Below are 23,503 nucleotides of genomic sequence, written 5' to 3'. Positions count from 1 at the left end.
GTGGAAATAACCCAAACTCTGTTGAAAGGTGAATGAATGAACAATGTGTGTTCAGTCCATACAATGGAATATTATTCAGTCCTAAAAAGGAAGGAAATTCTGACACCTGCTACAACATGGATGAAATGAAAACATTATGTTAAATGAACTCAGCCTGTCACAAAAGGACACATAGTGTATGATTCCACTTATCTGAAGTACGCATGGCAGTCAAATCCACAGAAAGTAGAAGGGTGGGTTCCAGGGGTTCTGGGGAGGGATGTGGAGAGTTAGTGTTTAATAGGCAGAGTTTCCGTTTGGAAGGAGGAAAATGGTTCTCAGATGGAAGGTGGTGATGGTTATGCAACAATGTGAATGTCTTTAATGCCACTGAGCTGTATTTAACATGATTTAACATGGTACATTTAAACAGGATTTAAATGGTACATTTTATGTTATGCATGTTTTTCCACAATAAAAAAAAAGGACCAATGCCACCACTCACTAAAATCTCATGATAAAAATAAATCAAATGTGAGTAGACCTTCCTGTTCAATCCAAATAAAAGTGTGCCCCGAATGATTTAAAGTTCTGTCACCCAAAAGCAGATCAGACCTTCTGGAAAGGAGTAAACTGCCGCTTATGCCTCTATGCATTTGTTTCGTAAAGAGTTTCAAAGTCAATTTTTGTGACAAGTTTGTTCTCAGTTTTGCTCAACCGACGTTACGTATGTCTGTCTTGAGTGGTATCGATTTGAATTAAAATTAAAGTATGCTTTACGTGATCAGAAAATAAATTCATGGGACTTCCCTGGTGGCGCAGTGGTTAAGAATCTGCCTGCCAATGCAGGGGACACGGGTTCGAGCCCTGGTCTGGGAAGTTCCCACGTGCCGCAGAGCAGCTAAGCCCGTGCGCCACAACACTGAGCTTGCACCCTAGAGCCCGCGAGCCACGGCTACTGAGCCCACGTGCCACAACTACTGAAGCCCGCGCGCCTAGAGCCCGTGCTCCGCAACAAGAGAAGCCACCGCAATGAGAAGCCTGCGCACCGCAACAGAAAGTAGCCCTCGCTCACCACAACTAGAGAAAGCTCACGCACAGCAACAAAGACCCAACGCAGCCAAAAATAAATAAATAAATTTATTAAAAAAGAAAAGAATTTCATAATTGAGCTGACCATACTATCAATAGTTAAATTCCTAGTCATTAGAATGTTTGTTACATACAGAGTTTATTTTCTTTATTTTCATAGCTAATTCTGGCAAAAATCAAATTAAAGTTACTATTTGAGAAAAATCTTCCTAGCTCTCTTAAACAAGCCAGGCTTTGATGAGCACCCTGGTACCCAGTTACATGCTTGAAATTTGTTGCCTGATCATTTGACCCTGAGTCCTGCTTTTATTACATCCATCATTCACTCAACAACTCCTTTTTTCCTCAAAAGATTTTTTCTGTGTTCACAAACTCCTGGTTGTGAAATGAGAGTTCAGCGTGGAGAGCTTCTATGACGTGGAACTTTGTTTTAGTGGGAAGAGAGGTTGATTCTTCATGTTTCTCTGTGCACACATCTTTATGGTTTATCAAAATATACATATATGTTAGAATAGAATGAGTCCTTTACTTTCAGAAACATAATAAAGAGCCTGGTTCAGTCTAAAAACGTGTCATTTTACGTATTTTAAATGGCATACATCATATTTGTATGCTATTTCTATGCCACTTTAATTTGCATACACTACTTTTATCATTAAGAATTAAAAGGATGCAGTTAAATGTAACCCATTCCTCCTCAAACCCAGATTAAATGCATATAGACACAGCCTACGTTCATGCCTTATTGGATTTATCCATTAAATTAAACTCTTTATGACTCCACATGTGTATCATCTGTCTTTACTCTTTCAACCAAGGTCTAGTCAGTGTTTAACTTCCTATTGGGCATTTTACTTAAAATGATTCCAATTTCTCACTAATACATGCCCCAAACTATGGATATGTTCCCCAATCAAATCAGGCCTCCTGTCTTTCCAATCTGCTTCCCATCACTACCCAGTAGGTAATATGGACCCCATCATAATATGGACTCCACCTTAATATGGACTTAATCATAATATGGACCCCATCATAATATGGACCCCACCATAATATGGACTCCCACCATAATATGGACAGTGGGCCCTGCTAAACTCATTCCTGCCTCCAACATCATCTCTTCTGCTCTTTCTTCACCTCTAATCCTGTCCATTCTTCCTTTCTTCAATCCAAATCATTTCTACCTTGGAAAACTTTCCTGATAATTCCAAATTCTGCTGATGTCACACTCCCCTGGAAAACATCTAGTCGATTCAATCCAATTTCACAGTGACTCTTTATCATTGAGTACAATTTCTTGCCAACCGATTTATAAACTTGCTCAGATGAGAGTGCATTTTTTACGTTCTTCTTTGGGGCTCCCAGAGTGCTTTGCATGTGGAGGAAACACAATGATTGATAAATCCCTCAGCTCCCTCCCATCTGTCCTGCTGTATGCACTAGGTCTCCCAGGAACAGCAGAGGGAGCAAATAATGTTAATGATCACCAAATAAGAACTGGTAGTCTTCAGGAGAGAGATGCAGCTGGATAACGCCTAGGTAAAGTCTTCTAGCAAAAGTCAGGCCACATTTGTTGGTAGTTTGACATCCTCCCAAGGTAAGGTTTACTCTGGTAGACAACCACGTCTGGTCTGAAAATACATTTATGGAGCTGTTGAACTAGAGTTCTTCTGACTATTTGCCTATTCGAGAATGTAAGTATCCATAAAAGTTCAAATTAATAGGGTGGGTGGGACCATCTACAACATCCCGTGATTGAGACCTTGGCCTCAGCTCCCTGACTGATTTGCATGTGCAGACCCTGTCAATATGTTTCTGGAGAGTCTGGTGAAAAATATAGGAATAAAGATCAGAAATTGCATTTCCTGCTTGGCATACAGGAGGGGAGACTTGAAGGGTGGGAGCTGGCGTCCCCGTTGGCCAGGAGACAATTGTATCAGAGTGTTCTGTTTTGTTCTGGCTGGATAGTGTCTGCTTATCAAAAGCAGGAAATTGCATTTTAACTTGGATCTGTAGGATGCCTGCTGGGGAGGGGCTGATCTGGTTAGCGGGGGTGGAGGTGGGAGGAGGACCAGGGCAGAGAACAGTCAGTGCCAGACCACTTCAGGGCCTGCGGCCATCACAAGCTTGGCAGGAATAAAAACTGCATTAAAAAAAAAAAAGAAAACAGCAGACCTCGGTTGAAGATGCGAGCAAGCTTGTCTTCTTCAGATGTGAAGAAATTGAGGCACTGTTTTTCTGGTCTGGAGAGGAACATTGATCCCCCTGTAGAGCTGGGGGGATATGGCCGCCTACGTCATATGAGAGCTGATTCAGTTAGGGTTCTGAAGAAGGAATAAGCAGCAAAACTGTCCGATGCCGGAGCGCAGGCCTCATTGGTACTGAGATAGGAACTTCTATCCACGCCAGGAAAGAATGTGGAGGAGAGATGAAGGGAAAGCATATTTTGTGAGCGGTCTTTTGTTTGTGTTGAGTTTATAATGAATGTGGTAAGAGATCTGAGGACTAATTTTAGCTAATGAAAGACAATGAGAGCTGTTAGGGAGTTTTAATATACAGGAATATGAAAGCAAAATCACATGTGTTCACTCTTCTGTAAACAAAAGCAAATAAATACTAACTGGACATTTAACAATTAAAATTTGATCTAATAGAATGCATAGAACTAGTCGATCCTTACCTTTTAAAAGGCGTTCTGAAAGCGTGGGATTCCTCCATTTTTCCAAGTGAAAGATTTGTGTGTGTGTGTGTGTGTGTGTGTGTGTGTGTGTGAGTGTATGTTCCAAAGAAATGAAAAAAGCAGACAGACTTCAAATATTATATATATATGGATATATGGATATATATATACACACACATATAGATATAAGGAAATGTGGAATCTGTTAGAAAGAAAAACAGCATGAGAGAATATTACTGAAATCACAGCTAAAAGTCTTAGCTGGAAGTACAAAATAATTTGTCTTCTTAGACTTTTCGTTCTTTTATATTCCTGTAACTCAGGCCACATTATAATGACATTACATATTCGTGCAAATAACAAATTAAATACACAAAAACACTATTATATTTTTCTAAATCTTGGTTGCTTTTCTCTGCTCACCTTATTATAATAGTTTTTCAATAAGGAAACCACTAGAGTGGGTGGTTTTTGTTATTTTACTGGAACTGATATTCTATCTTCTGTAATAATATTAAAGAAATGCAAATCAGAAAATAAACCAATTCAACTAAGGTTTATCTTCATTTTGAAAAGTTCTGTATTTGAGAATGGTGTACACAGACTTGGAAACAGATATTTACTAGGTGGCTTTTCTGTAGCATATTTGATATAAAAGTATAGGCAGAGGACATTTTGAAGGTAGAACCAAAAGAGAGAGAGAGAGAGTTTAGATATAAAGAAGACGCTTGTGTCATTTTTTAAAATGTTAATGCTTGTAAATCTATTTAATTAAAATGTTAATTGAGGCCTAGGACTCCATTTTGTGTTATAATATTTACAGCAAGTCAGACCAAGATTAAATGTGTTTAAATGGGTTTTTTTCACCGTTGCAGCACTTCGCCTTTCACTGGAAGTGCCTAGGCTTTATTATTATTTTTTTTCTTACATCCCAAGCAGCTCTGGTTAAAACGTAGTTAATGTACCAACTGCAATTAGCCAACTGTCAAAGGCTCAACCGTTGATAAGCTTCATTTAACTAATTTGAGAAGTGGAAGTTTGAATTTTTTTTTCCAGGAAGGTAGCTTGTTTCCTTATTTCCTGTCAAGAGAGCCAAGTCCTGTGACCTATGGTTAAAAGGGCTCTTTGTAATTAAGACAGGGAGTCTCCAAGTGAACAGTTCTCACAGTAGGAGGGAAAAAAGGAGAGGGAGAGAGAGAGGAAAAGGAGGAAGAGATGGAGGAGGAAAGGAAGCCTGACACCGCTTAGCCAAGGATGGGAGCACAGCCAGTGCTGGGTCCCCTGAGCCCCGAGCCACTGGGCCACCCCCGGGGCCACAGGCTCCGAGCCCCTTTTACGGAGCTCGGAGTCTATTAAGACCTTGGTGAGCCGGCCTGTCTCAGGGAGGTGCCCCCTCTGCAGTGCCCGTGCATAGACAACCAGAAACTGATCAACCGTGTTATATCAATAACATTCTCACACCAGGTTGTGTAAATTGATCTTTTACAATTTCTCTCGGTGACAGTCTCTGTAACCAACAAGATAAATCATTCCTCCTGTGGCTTTTTTATTGATTGCCGGGACCCGTATAAAAATTACACTGCTCAAGCTGTGAAGTGAACATCCTCATAAAAGAAGACTTTTTATTTACAATCAGAATATGTTTGGGCCCAGATCAAGTGCAGATTTACTAGCTCAGAACTACAAGAACGGTGAAATTTAACAGACTTAGAGAAATCTAAAAATTAAAAAGAAACACCACCCCGCACCAGAAAACAGCCATCACAACGTCAAGAATACACACAATATGCCTCAGTTTAAGACCACAATTTGTTTAAGGAAAAGCTTTACACATTTGATACTAAGCTTAACAGAAAGCCATCTGCTAAAACGGTAAGACGGAAAAACTGCCACAACCAAATGAATCTTTCTATTTTGTCAAGAAAACTTTGGTAGTTTAGACAAAATCATAGAACAAGACACACTTCAAACATGAGACGATTTTTTGTAAGAAGTTTAATTCGCCTTATTTTGCAATCATGAAAATATCTTTAGTTCTGCTTTAGGAATAATTTACAATTCTGGAGTACTTAGAATTTTTAAATGTAGTTGAAATATAGACAATTGATATCTTTGAATATATATTTTACACAAATAGCTTCTTGGAATGTAAAGTTTCTTTACTTTTCAATTCGAATCTTCCATTCTACTACAGGAATAAACATATTTGCCATTTGAAAACACTGTGTTGAGAAGAGTTTTTTTTTCTTATTTTTTTCTTATTTTTTCCTTAAACTTCTTTTTAAGTCACTTTTTCTTTCTGGTGCACCATTTTGAATCACCTGCTAATAAATGTGATTGCATCCAGAATTCACTTTTCTGAAAAGTGCAAAAGGAAAATGTTAAATATTTTTGCATCATCGCATAAGATGAGTTAGTGATGTTTATAAAATAAAGTGAATTACCCTAAATTATCACGGCCTGAAATCACTTTCCATGCATGCCCTGTGAGGCGGTATTGTGTTTCAATTCAAATAGCGTTTCACAGACCTAAGAATCCGAGCATAGCCTTTTGTATACATCTAAGAGGGGAGGACAGAGATAGTCCTTTTTGTCCCTTCCCCTTGAGCCTCTGCCCGGTTTCTCTGAAGCTGTACTCTTTCTTTGCAGTTTCAGAGAAGGCCTTTTCAATGCAGCAGGCCAAAGAGGCGGGCGGGGGAGAGCGCGGGTGCTTTGGGCTCGTTTCCTCGCTTTCCCGGCCAGGAGAAAAAGGGAGAGTGTGGCATCCAGAGTCGGGCTCCCTCAGTTCTCTGGGAAACGCTCTCACGGGGGAAGAACGGCAGCAACACGCACGTTCTGGGCAAACACTAAGAAGGAAAAATCAAGTGGCTCCAGAAGGGAGGCTGGAGTGGCCCCTGCCGCCCGCGGGTGTCACCTCCTAAAAGGTCTGCAGGCGCGCATCTCCCGGCCAGGCCTGCGCTGCCTGCTTCCCCGGGGTCACCGTCCCCCTCCCGGCAGCGCGGGGTCCAGCCCTGTTCCCATCTGGGCCGTCCTTGCCCCTGAGCACAAAGACCCACTGTGCCCAGGTTCACCGGCTGCCTTTTGGTTCTTAGTCACTCTCGCTTCAGTTCTTTGTACGGCAGATCCCCCGTGGGCACTGACACGAAACCCCAGTAAGAGCAACCCGGCGGCCAAGGGCTTGGGGTCCGGGGTGGGCATCCCGCGTCCTCGCGCGCGGCGCCCGCGGGAGACACAGCCTCTCTCTCCACCCCGGCTGAGCGCTCGGCGGCGGGAGCGGGGAGCAGGGGGCGCCCTGGAGCTGCGGGGTCCGCCCTACCCCAACCCCTGCCCGAGCCAGAGATCGGCCGCGCGAAGCTGAGGGCTCGGCGCTCCCGGGACCGAGGACCGCCGCCGAGGGCGCGACCTGGCGAGTCGGGACCCGCCTGCCGGGGAGCCAGCGGCGCTTTTCCAGATCACCTTGTTGGGACTTAGAGCGGCAGAGGTCAGACAGGAGGGACAATTGCAGGGTCCAAGGGCGAATTCCCGGGAGGAGCGGGCCCCGGGCTTCCCGGTCGATCAGAATGAAGGAGGCAGCAGCTGGAGTTCGGGGACCGCGGGGGCCAGCCTGGCCCCAAAGCCGGGGTGAGCCCTCTGCGCGCCCCTCCCTCCCTCCCGGGGAAGCTTAGCCCAGACTAAGAAACTGAGCCGGAGAATTCTGCTGCTCACGGGCGGTTTTTTTTTCTTTTCTTTTCCTTTTTCTTTTCTTTTCTTTTCTTTTCTTCTTTTTTTTTTTTTTTAAGATATTTCAGTACAGATCTTGTCAGACAGGGAAAAGATGAGAAAATCACTAGATGGGGAGGGTTTTTTCTCACGGAAGATACACATATAAAGTACCTTTTGAACTGTTTTTATTTTAAACCAAAACAGTTTTCTAAGGGGAAAAGTAGTATTTTTTTTGGTTCAATCTCAGAGAAATAAATGACATCAAGGTTGCTCTTTCTGTTTTTTATTTAGCATCAATACGGGTCTTTGTATCTCCAGGGAACAGATAGAGCAGAAGAAGGGGAACCAGTGGGGAAGGGGGCGGAAGCTTATATGAAGAGGATTTAAGTGAGCTTTTAACTTGAAAAAAATGGATTTTAAAAAATGTTTGCCAAAACAACATCAATAAATGTCGCCAGATATCTGGTTTAAATAAGACAATTCAGGCGTTTCGCTCTCCTGCAGGCCCGGGGGTTGCCAAAATCCTCCACCAATCATGGCGTCCCCAAACTCCTGAATTTCAGTGAAATGAGCCGGAAGAGTTGATCGCTATACATGGTAACTATTTACCTCTGAAATTGTGTCTGCACGCGCCGTGGCTGAAGGAGGCTCACTCTTTTATCCAGTTCTTTTGGGGATAAGAATATGACCCTTCAGAGGACAAGGGGTCAGCTGAGAACCGGACAGGTGATGACGGTGTAGGTTTCCTGCATCCTGGGTGTGAACAACTCAGGCCAGTACTGAGCACTGCGCCCGCCACCCCCGGCCCCCGCCAGCCCTGTATCTTCTCTCCTGAAAGTGTCTAACTCACATCACACGTGGCATCATGCAAGGCCCAAGCTATGCTAGTAAAACATAAGTTTGCAGACGTTGACCTCCCTTGTCTCCCTGGTGGCGGAACCCACCGGTTTCCGCTGTCCCAGGTCAGGGTGCGGAAAGACCCCTCCCCTGCCCGCGGCCGGGAAGCAGGCAGAGGGGAAACTGACAAGGGATGTTATTTCATCTACCCTCCCGTCCCCCCACCCCCGAGAATGAAGGTGGAGGAAGCCCACTGGAAATAGCATCTCTCAGCCTCCCTCCTTTGTTGAGTAGAGTGGGGATGTGACCATCAAAAGCTAGAGGTGTGGCGTAAAAAGGCAGGAGATGGAGTGATAGCCAGAGAGAAGGGGGGTTATGATTTTGTACAACCACTTGACTTAGGGGTAAACTGAAGGGCCTTTTGCTTGCTTGCTTGATTTTCCTGTTTTATTACTCTCTGAAATCTAAGGCCTAAGGTTGCCTAAAAAGGGTGAGATTTTCTTCTTATCCCCAATTTTCCTGGTGTAGGAGGAGCACTTCAGAATGAAGAGAAAGAAAATGTAGGTGTGAGGGGCCTCCAGGGGGCAATGGGACCCCCTCCTCTTCATACAGAGCCCCCGAATTAGATAAATGTGTATTTGAGTCATTTCTGGAAGTTTGAAAAAGAAAACTTACTTCTAAGGTAAATCGGATTGAGTTCCCCTCTTAATCTGATTACTTTCAAAGACAAGGCTGCTTCCTGAGGGTAGGTAATAACTGATATCTTCTTGGGGAGAGGGTTGCTGGAAAAGCATTCGGAGGCAGAAAAACAAGGTTTATGTTCCAAATCAGGGCACTACATTAAGTTGAACAACAATTTTCCTCACATTCTTCAGGTGCTTTCCAAAGATCCCTATAAAAATCACATTTTCTCATAATTTATATAGAAAGAGAAGCCAAAAGCACATTTTTTAAATGGGGAAAACTACCCACAAACAGTATTCCAAAGAGGACAAACACAAAGTTTACTTAAATGGGGGAATGGTGAGAGTGGGAGATGGTAATTTCTAAGTTATAGCCCGGTATTTTTTATGAATAGGGCACTGATTTTCAAAAACATACCCAAATGCAGAATTGCCTAACCACTCCCAAAATCTTACACTGAAAACGACGCTAGTGTTCATTTTAGAAGGACATAGCAAAGGGTCTGTTCTCCGAGACATGAAGCCAAAAAATCCTTTTCAACTAACTAACAACCTTTATTTAACAGTTTAATAGAATTTCTGTGTCCTGGAGTGGTTAAAAAAAAAAAAAGTTGTATTACAGAATACACTTGAAGGGTAACTTGAAATTCGTATCCCTACAGACTTTTGTTTACGTTGTTTAGTCACTCAAAAATTAAAAGAACGTTTGAAATCACGGCACTTATTTGTGACACTATTAATATCCATTCTTCACCTCCTATTATTTACGCATACATGAGTAGAGGAGAGTGCCTGAGTATCCTTCTCACTGGAGTGCATTTCCCATCTGCTAAAGGAAAAGACTGGGTACGCTGCTGGATTCTTCACTTATTCCATTCGGTCGTTCCATGTAAAAAGCTTGAATGACTTCTTCATTTCCCACCTACTTCCAAGTTGTCGAAATAATACATTTTAAAAGAGAAAGAAAAAATAGAAGAGATATCATTATTCCACCCTTCTGTTACTATAGGCATGTCACGTGTTCTTAAAGAATCCTTCGCATAGTGAAAGAGTAACAAAACGTGACAGGTGGAAGAAAGAGAACACAGCCAAGGGGCCCTCTTGCTGAGCCTTCTTAACAACAGAGAACCTCTAAGGATTCCCACCTGCGAATCCTGGTGCTGCCATCAATTCTCTGTATGCCTCTGGGTAAGTCACTTAACCTTTCTGGCTCTTAGTTTCCCCATGGGCAAAATGGCAGTTATCATAATAACACTCTTAACAGTATTCTGCAAAGAACAATGATTGCAAATGAAAGCAAGTCATCTTGTGTGTGTTAAGAATGACATACAAGGGCTAAGAAATTGCATAAGCTTGTAGTTCACAGTACACTTTTCCAGAAACAACAAGAGGATGTCTCAAGCACGGAATCATAACAGGAATTAGGGACCACCAAGCCCATTAGAACCAAGAGAATCCTTTAGGAAGAATTCCTGGTGAGTCACTGGGCCAAAGTTGGGGATTGGGAAAGGAGAATTAACTCTCACTGTTTCATGTAAATGATTGTCAGAAGTGACTTTGTTGTATCAAACCGTAAGATACACCTAGTATAGTTCATCTAAAATTGTCGTAGAAATACTGGATGGATGTTGTATGTTTACACATGGAAGATACACACACAACTTAGGGGATTTTCTCTTAAATATGTGAGATCATATTTAGGAATTATAATGCATGTCTAGTTCTGTGATCAAGGAGGGTTTTACCAGTAGCTTTTTAAGAGGATGAGAGAACAGATAATGATTAACTAAATCTTCCATAATGTTTTACTTTAGTTTACTTGTGAAGAACCGAAATTACCAGATTTAAAGACAAGTCATATTTAAAAGTATAATTTAAGTCATATATTTCTATTTTTATAAAAATCTCAATTTTGACGAAAATGACCAATTAGTAACATATAAAATATTTATGACAACTAAAGGTTAACAGCAGGCAAGCAGACAGAATTATTACAAGCCAATTTTTTTAAATGAACACCTTATTAGGAAAAATGGGCAACTGACAGGAACCAGCAATTAACAAAACAAGATACAGTTGTCAAGCTCACATATGAAAAAATACTAACCTCAATGAGAAAGTTAAAAATAAATAAAAATTAAAATACTCTGTACCATGCTTCAGGTAGTAAAAGAATACACGGATACCTTCTGAGGAAATAACCAGAAATGATTATTAAACACTATAAGAAGTGCTGTGTCTTTATCCCAGTTACTTCACCTCTAGGAGTTTATGTTAAAAAAAAAAATTATTGTACCCTAAGATTTAACTATAAGGCTGATTATTACAGCACTGCTTGTTGTATTGTATAATAGCAAACAACTTGACCCGGGGCCTGTGTGAATGGAGATGCACCTGACTTCAAAGACTCTGTAGAAAGAATCATAGTAATAATAAAAGGATGTAAACGATCTCAATAATTTTATGTTGATTACGCGTTGAGATAAATATATTTTGAATAGCTTAGGTTAAGGAAAATAGATCGTTAAAGTTCATTTTACCTGTTACCTTTCACTTTTTTAGTGTGGCTACAAGAAAATTTTAAATTTTGTATGTGACTTACATTTGTATGAACCATGGTGCTCCAGTGTCTTTCATGAGCAATTAATGCTGCATCTCATGGGCTAGAACCAGCCACATAACCCCACACCATCACAAGACCAGAAAATGTGGTCCTACAAAGCACCCTGAAGGCGGTGTGTTGGAAATCTTTGGTGAGGAGTCCTAATAAATGCCACAGAAAGCAAGACAGAGACAAATTGAGAGAGCAAGCACACACTCACTAATTTTGGAGAGTAGATTTGAGTCCATGTGGGTTAAGTAAACACAGGCTACTTGCAATCAGATATATGACGTGGAGGTGTTGGGAGTACCTTCAATTTCTAAGCAGTCAACCTCCAGAGTAACTAAAAAGGAGTTACGAGATGGTCCTAGAACAGCTGATGGAGAGAGAAGTGCTGCATGTATGGAGACGCTACGGGCAGAGAAGAAAAAAGGAGCAGCAATTTGGAGGGAAAAAGCCCAAAACACACACACACACAGGCAGAATCCTGCAAAGAGCACATACTGGTTTGCTAGTGAGCTGCTTCCTGCCTGGGCAACTCTCTGTAGTACACCATCATGATGAAAAGCAACAGGCATTGGCTGGTTGCCTGATGGTCCTCTTCTCCCAAAGAATGCTGAGGGCTCAGGAAATGTGGGTGCTGCTATGTCCAAACATATGGAAAAACCTGGAATTACCAGAAGCTTTCTCGTCTGCATCACTTGGTAATGGCATCCCATGTGATTTCAGATTCATTCTTTTCGCTTATTTTTATTTTCAAGTAGACAGTGTTCCAAATTGCTTGCCATGCCCTTTGCAGAGGGCTCAAAACAATACACAATCATAAGAATTTCAACTCCAGGAAGGCAGCGTAACACACCAAGTCCTCTGGAGGCAGACGACCTGGGTTAGAATTGCTGGCAGAATGACCGTTGGCAAGTGGTGTAACCTCTCTTCTTCTGTTAGTCCATCTGCAAAATGAGGTAATATCCCTATCTACCTCACAGGGTTGTGTGTAAAAATCCAAATCTCTAAGAAGTGAAAATCCAGTTTTCAGTTCTCAAATTCAAAATAAAGACTAAAATCAGCAAGCTATGCTCTAATATCCAGCTGATGTTTGGAGAAACGTTGGTATGGTTTCCTTCATCTTTTCTCATCCCTTCCCTTAAAAGAACTCTACCTTGGAAATGTCTCCTTTTCCTCCTCATATCTACATAAGCCATTGATTTGTCAGGATAAAAATACAAAGACTTTCTGATTTTTACAGCTCTATCTCCCGAATTAACACTCCACTTCTGAATTTAAGGAAGCAAAGCACCATTCAGGGTTTTAAAAGTGAATAAAGATATATAAAAATTAGAATGGCTTTGACAAGTTAACATCAATTTGAATGAGAGTAGATAAATGATATTCTGTAGATGAGTGCTTTCATTTTAAATGGTTTTCACCAGTTTTCAAATGATTAGACAATTTTGTTTCATTCCCTCTAAATTTACAAATTACTATTTTTAAGAGATGGAGTTTATCACCAGTTGCGTTAAAACATACTAAAAACTATAAAGGTTTCCTCAATTGAAGTTTGGAGTTTTGCTATATAAAACCAACTTAGAGTTACAATAAAAATAGCCGTAACATACAATACTATATTTGTATTTCTCAGTTCAACTGCTTTTTATTTTCAAACTGTACGCAGCTAAGACATGCCCGAGTGAAACTTCCTAGCAGCCAAATAATTAATCCGACATTTATCCAAGATGCTGAACTAACGTACAGAATTCTTCAAATGTGTATCACACCTTTGATGGTGATATACAAATTGTTTTCAGCCTCAGGCTTAAAAACGTGTGTCATAAAGTTTTCTGATTAATCAAGAAAAATACCTTATAATGTGTTGCCTTGGAATGTAGGTACTTAACTCCATGAATCTTGTAACAAAATACTTGTAAAATTGCACCACCAGGGCTTCCCTGGTGCAGTGGTTGAGAGTCCGCCTGCCTGTGCAGGGGACGCGGGTTCGTGTCCCGGTCCGGGAGGATCCCACATGCCGCGGAGCGGCTGGGCCCGTGAGCCATGGCCGCTGAGCCCGCGTGTCCGGAGCCTGTGCTCCGCAACGGGAGAGGCCACAGTAGTGAGAGGCCCACGTACCGCAAAAAAAAAAAAAAAAAAAAAAAAAATTGCACCACCAGAACTGTACTTCCACCGAACGAAGAGAGAGGAATCGTGCCAACATCAACAGAAGGTATGAGGAGGATAAATCTCAAAAGATTCTAGCAGTTTCTGTACCCTCTGCACCTCAAAGTCAAGTCAAGAATTGAACGGATTATAGGCTTAAAATTCAATTAAAATAAACACTTTAGACTCAATTATTTACCTACATGGAGTAAAAAAAAATCTGGTCAAATGTTTTGGTTCTTTGCCTCTGTTTTAATGTTTTCATACGTGTGGTCTGATTTTAAAGTTCCATGGAGGCAATACACCCATGCCGGCCAGAAAATGCAGGTATTACGGGATTTTATTCATAACAGGCTAAATGTGTCTCCTGTGAAAGATGAAAACACTTTAAAGTTGATGAGCCTCTGATTTTAAGTAAAATCCTCATTCAAATGTGATTGCTTTATAGGTTTAACTCTGGTCAGAGTAATTGGTGTTCTTTCTATATATTACCCCGACTATAATAAAGCTGTTTATGCAAATGTGAAATGGTGGCTATTGCAGAATTTTTCCAACCGTGGAAGGCTGTAATATTAAATTCCCATTCAAGATCAAAATTCCACATATTTACAACTTGCAAGCATCCAAGATTCACACTTCAACATCTGTGTGGCTGCCAGGTTCTACTACAATCCATGTCATGCCTTTTCAGAAGCGGAAGGGAAAGAAACCTTGAGGTAAGTACAATTCAATAATTATAGCAAATATTTACCAAATGTTTGCTATGGCATAAATTAATTAATTGATAACACTTGGAAACTGCATTAGGGAGGCAAAAGCCTTAAAAGTTGGCAGGATTCTAATAGCAGACTCTGGTTCCTGTATATACAGCCTGACAAAAGCCCACAGCATGGACAGTGCTCAGACACAAACCTTAAAGCGTGTTTCATCCACAATGGTGTCGTCTCCCTAATTCTTTTTATTAACTTTGAAATTTTTCTAATAATGTGCCTGCTTGTACTCAGTAAAGCACTCGCTTTTCCATATTCCCTCCTATTGAAAAGTCATAATTTTCTGTCATGTCTGCTCTGCTAAATACCTTCAAAGTAAATAATTTTAAATGATTGCATTTATAAGCAATCCTCAGATCTCCACCACCTTAACCAAGTGATGAAGATTAAGATCACCACTAATTACGTTACATTAACACAATGTACCTCCCAATATGATATGCTGAGAAGGACACAACATCACTTCTGTGGTATTCTTGGGGAAAATGTATAACCTGAGTTATGAGGATATATCAAAAAAACCCAACTTGAGAGACATTCTATCAACTCACTGGCCAGACTCTTCAGAAGTGTCCATATTATGAGCGACCAAGGAACTGTCCCAGTTTGGAAGAGACTACAGATGTAAAACTAAATGCAACATGGGGGGGGGGGCGGGGGGGAATTCTCTGGCGGTCCTGTGGTTGGGACTCCGTGCTTTCACTGGCGGGGGCCTGGGTTCAATCCCTGGTCAGGGAAGTAAGATCCCGAAAACTGCAGGGCACAGCCAAGGTAGATAGATAGATAGATAGATAGATAGATACATGATAGATAGATGATGATAGATACATAGGTACATAGACACATAGATAGGTAATAGATAGATAGATAGATAGATAGATAGATAGATAGATAGATAGATAGATGCAACATGGGAACTGGTAGATACTGGACCAAAAAAGAACATACATGGGACAATTGGTGAAATTTGAATAATGTCTGTAGATTAATTAATAATATTATATCAATATTAGTTTCCTGAATTTGATTATACTATATGAGAGGTTAAAATCTGGGTAAGCTCACCAAAGGATATATGGAAACGTTGCGTATTGTTTTTGAACCAATCTCTCCTGTTTTTGCAACTTTTTTTGTAAATTTTACAGTATTTCAAAGTAAAGCAATTTTTGAAGGAATAAAAGAAGTCTAAAACAGTAAAATGTTTTAAATACACTAAAGGTATACTTTTAAGTCTTTTTTAAACTGATGTGTAAAATATCTTAACTTAATTATGAATTACAAGACTCAGACCATACTACTCATGGGCAACCTGACTTCTCTGCTCATTCATTGCCTTCGTCACCTCTGTTATTCCTTCAGTGGTGGTATTCTGGCCCCTCTGAATTTGGACATGAACAAGGAAGGCAGGTGCTGAAAGAACAGTGAGTAACATGGTCTGCTGCTCAGAAACAGGAGCCAATGGCTGGCTTTGGAGGAGAAGGAATTACAAGCTTCATAAGAAAAGGGACTCCACCTTCTCTGCCCGTACATGTGGTCACCCTCAAGTGTCTTACTCTCTTCCCATGCTTGAGCTGGGCCATCCTATCTACCATAGTTCTCCACCCTGGAAGCGTCTCTATTCTCTAGTCCATTCACTGCAAGATTCAGCTCATGGTGCCTCTTCTATCAAAGCTTCCTCAGCTAACATCTCCTCTCTACCACTGTATTTCTAGAACCTCAGTCATTTTTACTGCATTAGTTCTGCCATTAAGTCTCTGTGTTGCCCTTAATCATTTAGCGTCTCTGAGCCTTAGTTTGCTCATTGGTAAAATATGAACAAGTGACAGGCATACCTCCACATAATTTTTGTATGCACAGGGAAACCAAAAAATTCATGGGACTCACTGTACTGCAATATTCAATTTATTGTGGTGGTCTGGAACAGAGCCTGCATAACCTGCCCGTATAATAACAACAAGCAGCATCTTCATTGTTATTTGGCCATTGTGACTTTTGTGATTCCACTGCACCTCATTCACTGACGTTAGTAAATGTTGCACAATGACTAGATGCACAGAGAACATTCAGACAAGACTATGGTGATTTTTGCTTTATTGCATGATGTGTTTCCCATATTTTCTAAGATGAGCTTTTGCTAAATATGTAAATTTACATGTTAAGAGCAAATGTCCACAAAATCATAGACAAGCAAAAAAGAGGAAGGAAGCTCTAGAGAGTTCCCCATGCACAGGAGTCGAGGTCTGAGCAGCCCCAGCCTTGTGCTGGGGTCCTGCCTTCCTAGAGAATGGCTCGGGGTCCAACGGGACTAGAGGGAGACAGGGTCGTCGCCCTGGAAGAGTGGAAGAGGGTGGGATTGAGACCCTCGCTGAAGGCATCCCTCCAGAGGGGAACAGGGATGCTCCTCCCAGAGAGAAAGGGCAGATGGGTGAAGAGGCTCTGCTTAGAGGCACAGAGTGAGGATGCTTAAGAAATGTGGCTCAGGGGAAGCTGAGAGATGCAGGAGGGGCAGGTGGGACTTGAGTGATCCTGCTGTTCCCAATGGACCATGAGAGCAGATGGGGATAAAATGAAGGGTCAGGATGAGAGGAGTGATGTGCGGTGGAGCCGGCTGTATCTTTGGGAAAGACTTGAGCTGGTGTGGTTGGTGAACGGTTGTAGATTAAGGGGCAGCATTTGGACCCCAGGACTAACTAGACCACTAACCAGCTATGGGAACGTGGTCAAGATGCAGCTGCATGGCAGCTTCTTCAATGCTAGAGCCAGGCATCCTCTTTCTGCAGCCACTCATGTAGTCATCCATTGAACAATGGTCACCAAACAGCCTCTGTGTATTGTGCACGGTGCTGGGTACCAAGGCTGTGCAGTGGCCAGGAGACCCCCCTCTTCTGAAGCGCTCACGTAACGGCTGCCTGGTGAAGGCATGATTAGTCGAATAAGATCGTGGCATTCTCCAACTCCACAGGTGAGAAACAAGCCCTGTGTGCTCATGAACTCTGGCCAAATCACAGGTGACATACTCAGTGTCTCCTGTCCAAGAAGGAGGAGATGCTATAATTCCAAGGTCAATCTCACAGAAGGTTCATCTCCTCTCTCCTTTCAAGAAGATAGTTTCTGAATTTCCTCCACAGATGTATTTAATTTTTAGTCAAAGAAATAGCTCACTTCATTTCTTTAAGTAAACTGCTTCTTCTAAATTTACCTGAATTTTTCAGAACAGTCTATAACTGAAAACTCCACTGTAGCCTGGTAGGAATGGGACTTCCTGAGAGTTTTGCCAGGAGTGCTTGGCCTCAGACAGACCGGGAATACCACAGTGCCCTTTATTACTAGGTTTCAGTATTTCCATTTCAAGCCCTGGTAAATACAGGGCTAGGAGAGAAAAAAATTAATGAGAATATTTTCAAACCTTTGGAAAGCTCAGGATTTGAGATTTGGCAGGAGGGCTAAGAGGGGTGGTTAAAGAAAAAAGTGCAAATGCTCAAAACTTTCTTGAAGGTTGAGTTTGAGTCCAATTGACTCCGTTCTTTTTTCACACTGGCACTAGCAAGGGTGCCTTTTTTTTTCCTGCTAACAACTCTTCCCTTATTCTATGGAATGTTTAATTTGCCCTTTGAAAGAAAGTATGATTTGTTCCATTTTTCCATGTGCAATTTCTGTGCTATTTACAGACTGAGATAAGAATCAAGAAGGATTCTCGTGCGAAAAGCACAAATTCAAGCCTGAGTGAGGAAATCAGAGTCCTGAGTCCCAGCCTGAACCGAATCACTAGAATCCTCCCCATGACGGAGCCCTGTGTCTGTGCTCTCACTGCCTTGGTGACACACCACGTGCCGACAGGGACAACAGTCCCAAGCAGCCGTTGAACCACAGCTCAGTCTACACCAAAATCAAAGAAGGTGTTTGGCCAAGCATCACATCTTCTAGAAGGTTTGCTTGACAAAGCTACCAAAGACGTAGAGAAGTTGCGGTGTTAATCTGGTCTCTCCTCAGAGCTCAGTGATGACGGTGTGACAGGAAAACAATGATTGTGCTTTACAGGTGCAGCACGCCTAGCACCAAAAGATCTAAGTTAAAATCCATCCCTGTTGATATAACAGACAATATCTAACTGGGGACTTTATTTTCATAAAAATATGTAGACCGAAGAAACTTAAACTTGTAACTAAAACATGATACACAAGCTAAGCAAATGAGGAAAAAAAACAGTGAAATCTAATTTGCATTTTGTTACACCAATCTATCCCTGAGCTCTGTTTATGCTCTGCCTTTTCCTCAGCATCTCAGCGATGAGTTGTTTCGTGGGTTCTCACCCTCCTGAATGATTTACTTTCCAGTCCAACCTCCCCTCAGCTGTCTGGTCCGACACGAGTGTTGGCAGCCCTCACACCAAACTGCCCCCTCCCCCATCCGCTCTCCACTCTTGAGTAGGCAAGGTTCTCATCACTTCCCCACGGCACAGAGAAACTGCTTCTCATCTGTTCAGACAAACGTGTTAATTGCCATCATGCTCAGAGGCAAGATGAAGGACTTTCTTTTTTTACCCTACTCCATACACAGACCTAGATTCAACACAGACCTCCATCTCCCAGTCCGGGGTAAGCCATGCCTCTTTTAAACAGGACACACCCTTAGGAGATTGGGATTAATATACACACAGTATTATATGCAAAATAGATCACTAACAAGGACCTACTGTACAGCACAGGGAACTCCGTTCAATATTCTCTCTATGGGAAAAGAATCTGAAAAAGAATGGACATATGTTTATGTATAACTGATGTCACTGTGCCGTACACCTGAAACGAACACCACATTGTAAGTCAACGCTACTCTAATAAACATTTTAAAAAAGAAAGATATAAGGAAATTTTAACAATAATTTAACATACATTTGCCTGTGTCTACTGTGTACCAGGGACTGGGAAAGTAAAGATTTTCCCTTTCCTCAACTTTAGAATATTTGTTGAATAGCTTTAAAAAATATACATCAACAATGAACTTTGAAAAAAAAAACAATATGCACTCTTTCAAGCAAACAAAAACCCTGGTTGAAACACACACACACAATTCATATACATATTCATATAAAATGCACCATCGCAATGGTGGATATAACTTTTCATGTTAGCCTTATCAGTTACAAAACAGGTGGCCAAGGGACTCAAAAATATCAGGGTATCTGGAAGCAGCAAGTCCAGTATCTTCTGATGGGGATTCAGTTATCCCATCTAATCCTATTACCAGCTTTTTTCTCTGCCATGGATTCTTGGGAAGTAGTGTAAGTTAAAAAAAAAAAAAAAAAAAGGCTTCCTTTTGATTCCTATTTACATGTCAAGAGCAAATTCTTAAGCAAAGCCAATGGCATGGGCTCAGAGTTGGTGCCCAAGCATGAGAGACGTTAAAAGAGGGTCTCCGTGTGGGAGAAACCATGGCTCCCTAGTTCCTGGGGACACACTGTCATCCTGCAAGTGACAGGGAAGGTGAAACTGCTGGGGTGAAGCAGTGCAGATTAATCACCAAATAAACATTATTCGTTTTATAAACATTTTAAAAATAAGAATAATGTTTGTCTGTAAAATGACTGTTGAGAGCTGCATTTAATTTTCCGTACTTACATAGTAAAGACTTTCAAGTTCATTTTAGTACTCCGGAGCAATTGCCTAAAGGAAACCTGTCCTGAAGGTCTATTCTCCTAACGTCACCCAAAACTCACTCCTAGAACCAAATCTGACAAATGGAAGGTGCTGTCGGGTCTCCTGTTACTAAGAGGCTAGCAGCCTCCAAAATGAGACTCTGTGCATTACTCGTCAACAGTCAAGGTGTGATGAAATAAAAAGTCCTTCTTGACGCAGAGAATATAAATTAGGACAAACTTCCTGGAGCTCAGATTGGCACAGGGATCAAGACTTTTTCAAATGTTCTGATCCTTTGACCTAATAATTACACTTCTTGGAATTTATCCCAAGGAAATTATCAGAGAAACAAAGAATTATGTACAAGGATGTTCACTGTGATGCTATTTATAATAGCAAAATATCGTCACTGCCTAATTAATCAACAATAGAGATTAAGTAAATTATAGTAAATCCATGGAATAGAATGCTATCCCACCATTAAAAAACACATGTTCAAAGAATGCGAAATAGCTCAGGGAAATGCTGACAAGACAATGCTGAGTGAAAAGGCAGGCCACAGCACGTTCACTGCAACGTGACCTCAGTTTTGTAAATACTTACACATGTATATGATATGTAATATGCACATGTAAAGATTGGAAGAAAGCATGAAAACAACGTTGATTGAGGTTTCCTAAGTGCCAGGGAATGTGATAAAACTGAATGAACTGTTTCATTTAGTCATCGAAATAATTCACAGAAGGGATGCTAGTTTGATTTTTATTTCAACCATGATGAAACTACCAAATAGAGATTCGATTGTGTGAAGTCATTCCGCTAATGAGCAGCCAGTGTTTAATCCCAGACAACCTAGGTCCCACACAACACCCTCTACCCTGTGTTCTGTGGATTATTTCCCCCCTATTATTTTTGTATTTGTCCAGATTTTCTCAATAAACATTTTACTTTTGTAACCAGATTTGAAAATGTTTTCAATGCTGTGCAGAAGGAGAGTAATTGGCATAATGATGGAAATTAAACTATCATATTCTTACTGAAATGAACTGGGTATTTTTTATTTGTTAAAAGCTGAAGACGGTTTTATTTTAATCCTTTGATTAATTATTTAGATTTTGAAAATGAACCACCTGTTTTGTCTTCTATATAGGTTGGCACTTTTGTGTTTAATATGCCTTCTTCCGGAGCAGGAGAGAAGCATTGACCCAGGGATATGTCAAAGGATGGGTAAAAATACAAAAAGAGATCTTTCTGGGTGTTTTCCATCTTCTTAATAGAAGGTAGGTAAGCTGCTCAGTGAATTTGAACAGGGGTGAAGATTGGAGTTAAGGAGAGTAAAAGACCTGAAATAGCCGCCACGGTTTGAGCCAATTAAGAGTAAATAAAGGATGGAATGTCATCATTATTAATAATGATGGCGAAGGATAAATGAACAGGGAGAAGGCCATGCTGAATTGGGTACCAGAAAAGAGGGCGCTGTGTCCAGCTGCTCTGATGGGGCAGCTACTAGCTATAAGCAGTCAAGAGAGCCACTGGAGAGGATGCTCTGATTCCAGGCTTCCACTCCTGGAAAGCTGGGGTGTGTGTGCCATGCCTGGGAGGTGGAAATGGGTCGTCTGGCTGAACTTGACAAGATGCTCATCAGAGCATCAGCTGGGCAGCCATGTGTTTTTGGCTACAAGGACTGTGACGCATGACAGAAGAGCCTCTCAAGGGGCATGTGTTGGGTAAGGGGTGTGGCAGCCAAGGGGCAGTGCAGCAGAAGTGACCAAGAATCTCAGAGCCTAAGCTGGGGCTGCCAGGGAAGCAAAGACAAAGGATAGGCAGGTTCTGACATGCCCCCTGTGCTCTTGGGTGTGGAAGGTATGACCTCCATAGGATAATGAATGGGAAATAAAGTGTCTTTGGAGAAAGAGCCCAGTTGTGATAAGGATTTTCAGGAGGATGAAAATTGTGTTTCCAGTGTATAGGCTCTGCCCAGTGGGAAGCCTAGAGATTCCAGAGGACAGGCCAGGGTTGGGGAGGAAACAGCAAGACAAGCAAAGTGGGGTGACAGTGAACAAGAGGCAGAAGGGAGCCGCTCCTGCAGTGTTTTAGGGGATAACCAGTCATCGAGAAGAGAGAGAAGTAAATGCCATGGACCCTGGGCCCTAGATCAACACAGGACAGACAACAGCCCGTCAAGAGGGGTCCCAGGACACCGGATGGAACGTACCATTGACCCAGAGTCCTCCTCTCCTAAGCACTATGACTTCAATCAGAATTTCTGGCAAACCACTTAAATCCAAATACTAGTTTTATTTTCCCACAACTACTTCCTCATTTGGTTTCTCCACCATCAGATCGTAAGCAACCTGTTGCCAATACCTTCGTGAAGATTTCACGTGGGAAAAGTCCATGGAACATTTTTTTGTTCCCCACTCCTTAAGGCATATAGAAATGCAACCTTGAGTGCTGTGTTCCACCGTCCTGCAGCTGCTCCTGGGTAGGCTATTCAAACACACCAGCATTTTCTAGAGAGTTACACCTTTAACGTAGACTCCTTCATCGTATTCATTATCGCCTATTTACTCTCATGTAAACTGATGCTCCCAGAGTAACCAAACTTTAAAATGTTACTGTAAACATGATACCTCTTTCAGTTGCAATAGACACATTCTTCAGTCATTGAATCCAACAGGACCCATTACCAATAAACAGAAAACACATTTTTGGTCGCTTCCCTGTACGGTACAAAGTAAGGAGGTAAGTAAATGGTTTCCCCAGCAAGAACCAGCAAGGGGCCTTGTCCCCTCTGTGTTTTGAGGGGGAAATTGTAGATGAAAACTCTGGTTCCAGGCCAATGGCACAGGAGATAGAGGAACATCTAGAAACTCAGGGAAGCATTTGAACTGGGCTAACTTGGGGCTTGTAGTTGAGGCGTGGGAAGGCTCAAAGAAGCTCTAGCCATCGTGGTGTGGGAGAAGGGACAGCCCTGGCCACTCAGGAAGGTAGTCACTGAAGCTGAGCCTCCCTGGGGTCATCCAGGGAGCCTGCAGCAGAGCCAGCCTGACTGACGGGTCCATAGTTCCCACCCAGGAACCCCCAAGCACAGACTGAGCTGGCTGCCTCTAATTTGGAGGGCTTAAACAATGTGCAGGCTCAGGGAGATCTGTTTTTATTAACTAGTTGGATAATTTGATGTGACAGCATTTTGTTCACACACAGAAAACTGAGAGGAGTTCTTGCTGTCAGTTGAAGAGACTGACTTTTTTATCGCAATGGATTTCCTTTCCCGAAAGCTAAAAATCTTTTCAATGTACTTCGTGTCTACATGTTCCAATTCAGGTTTTAGTAAACTAATTACCAAACAGTTACCATAAAATTGGTTTCTT

This window comes from Pseudorca crassidens, chromosome 14 (assembly GCF_039906515.1).
Source record: "Pseudorca crassidens isolate mPseCra1 chromosome 14, mPseCra1.hap1, whole genome shotgun sequence".
Classification (NCBI taxonomy): Eukaryota; Metazoa; Chordata; class Mammalia; order Artiodactyla; family Delphinidae; genus Pseudorca; species Pseudorca crassidens.
Note: the sequence above shows the minus strand (reverse complement) of the source record.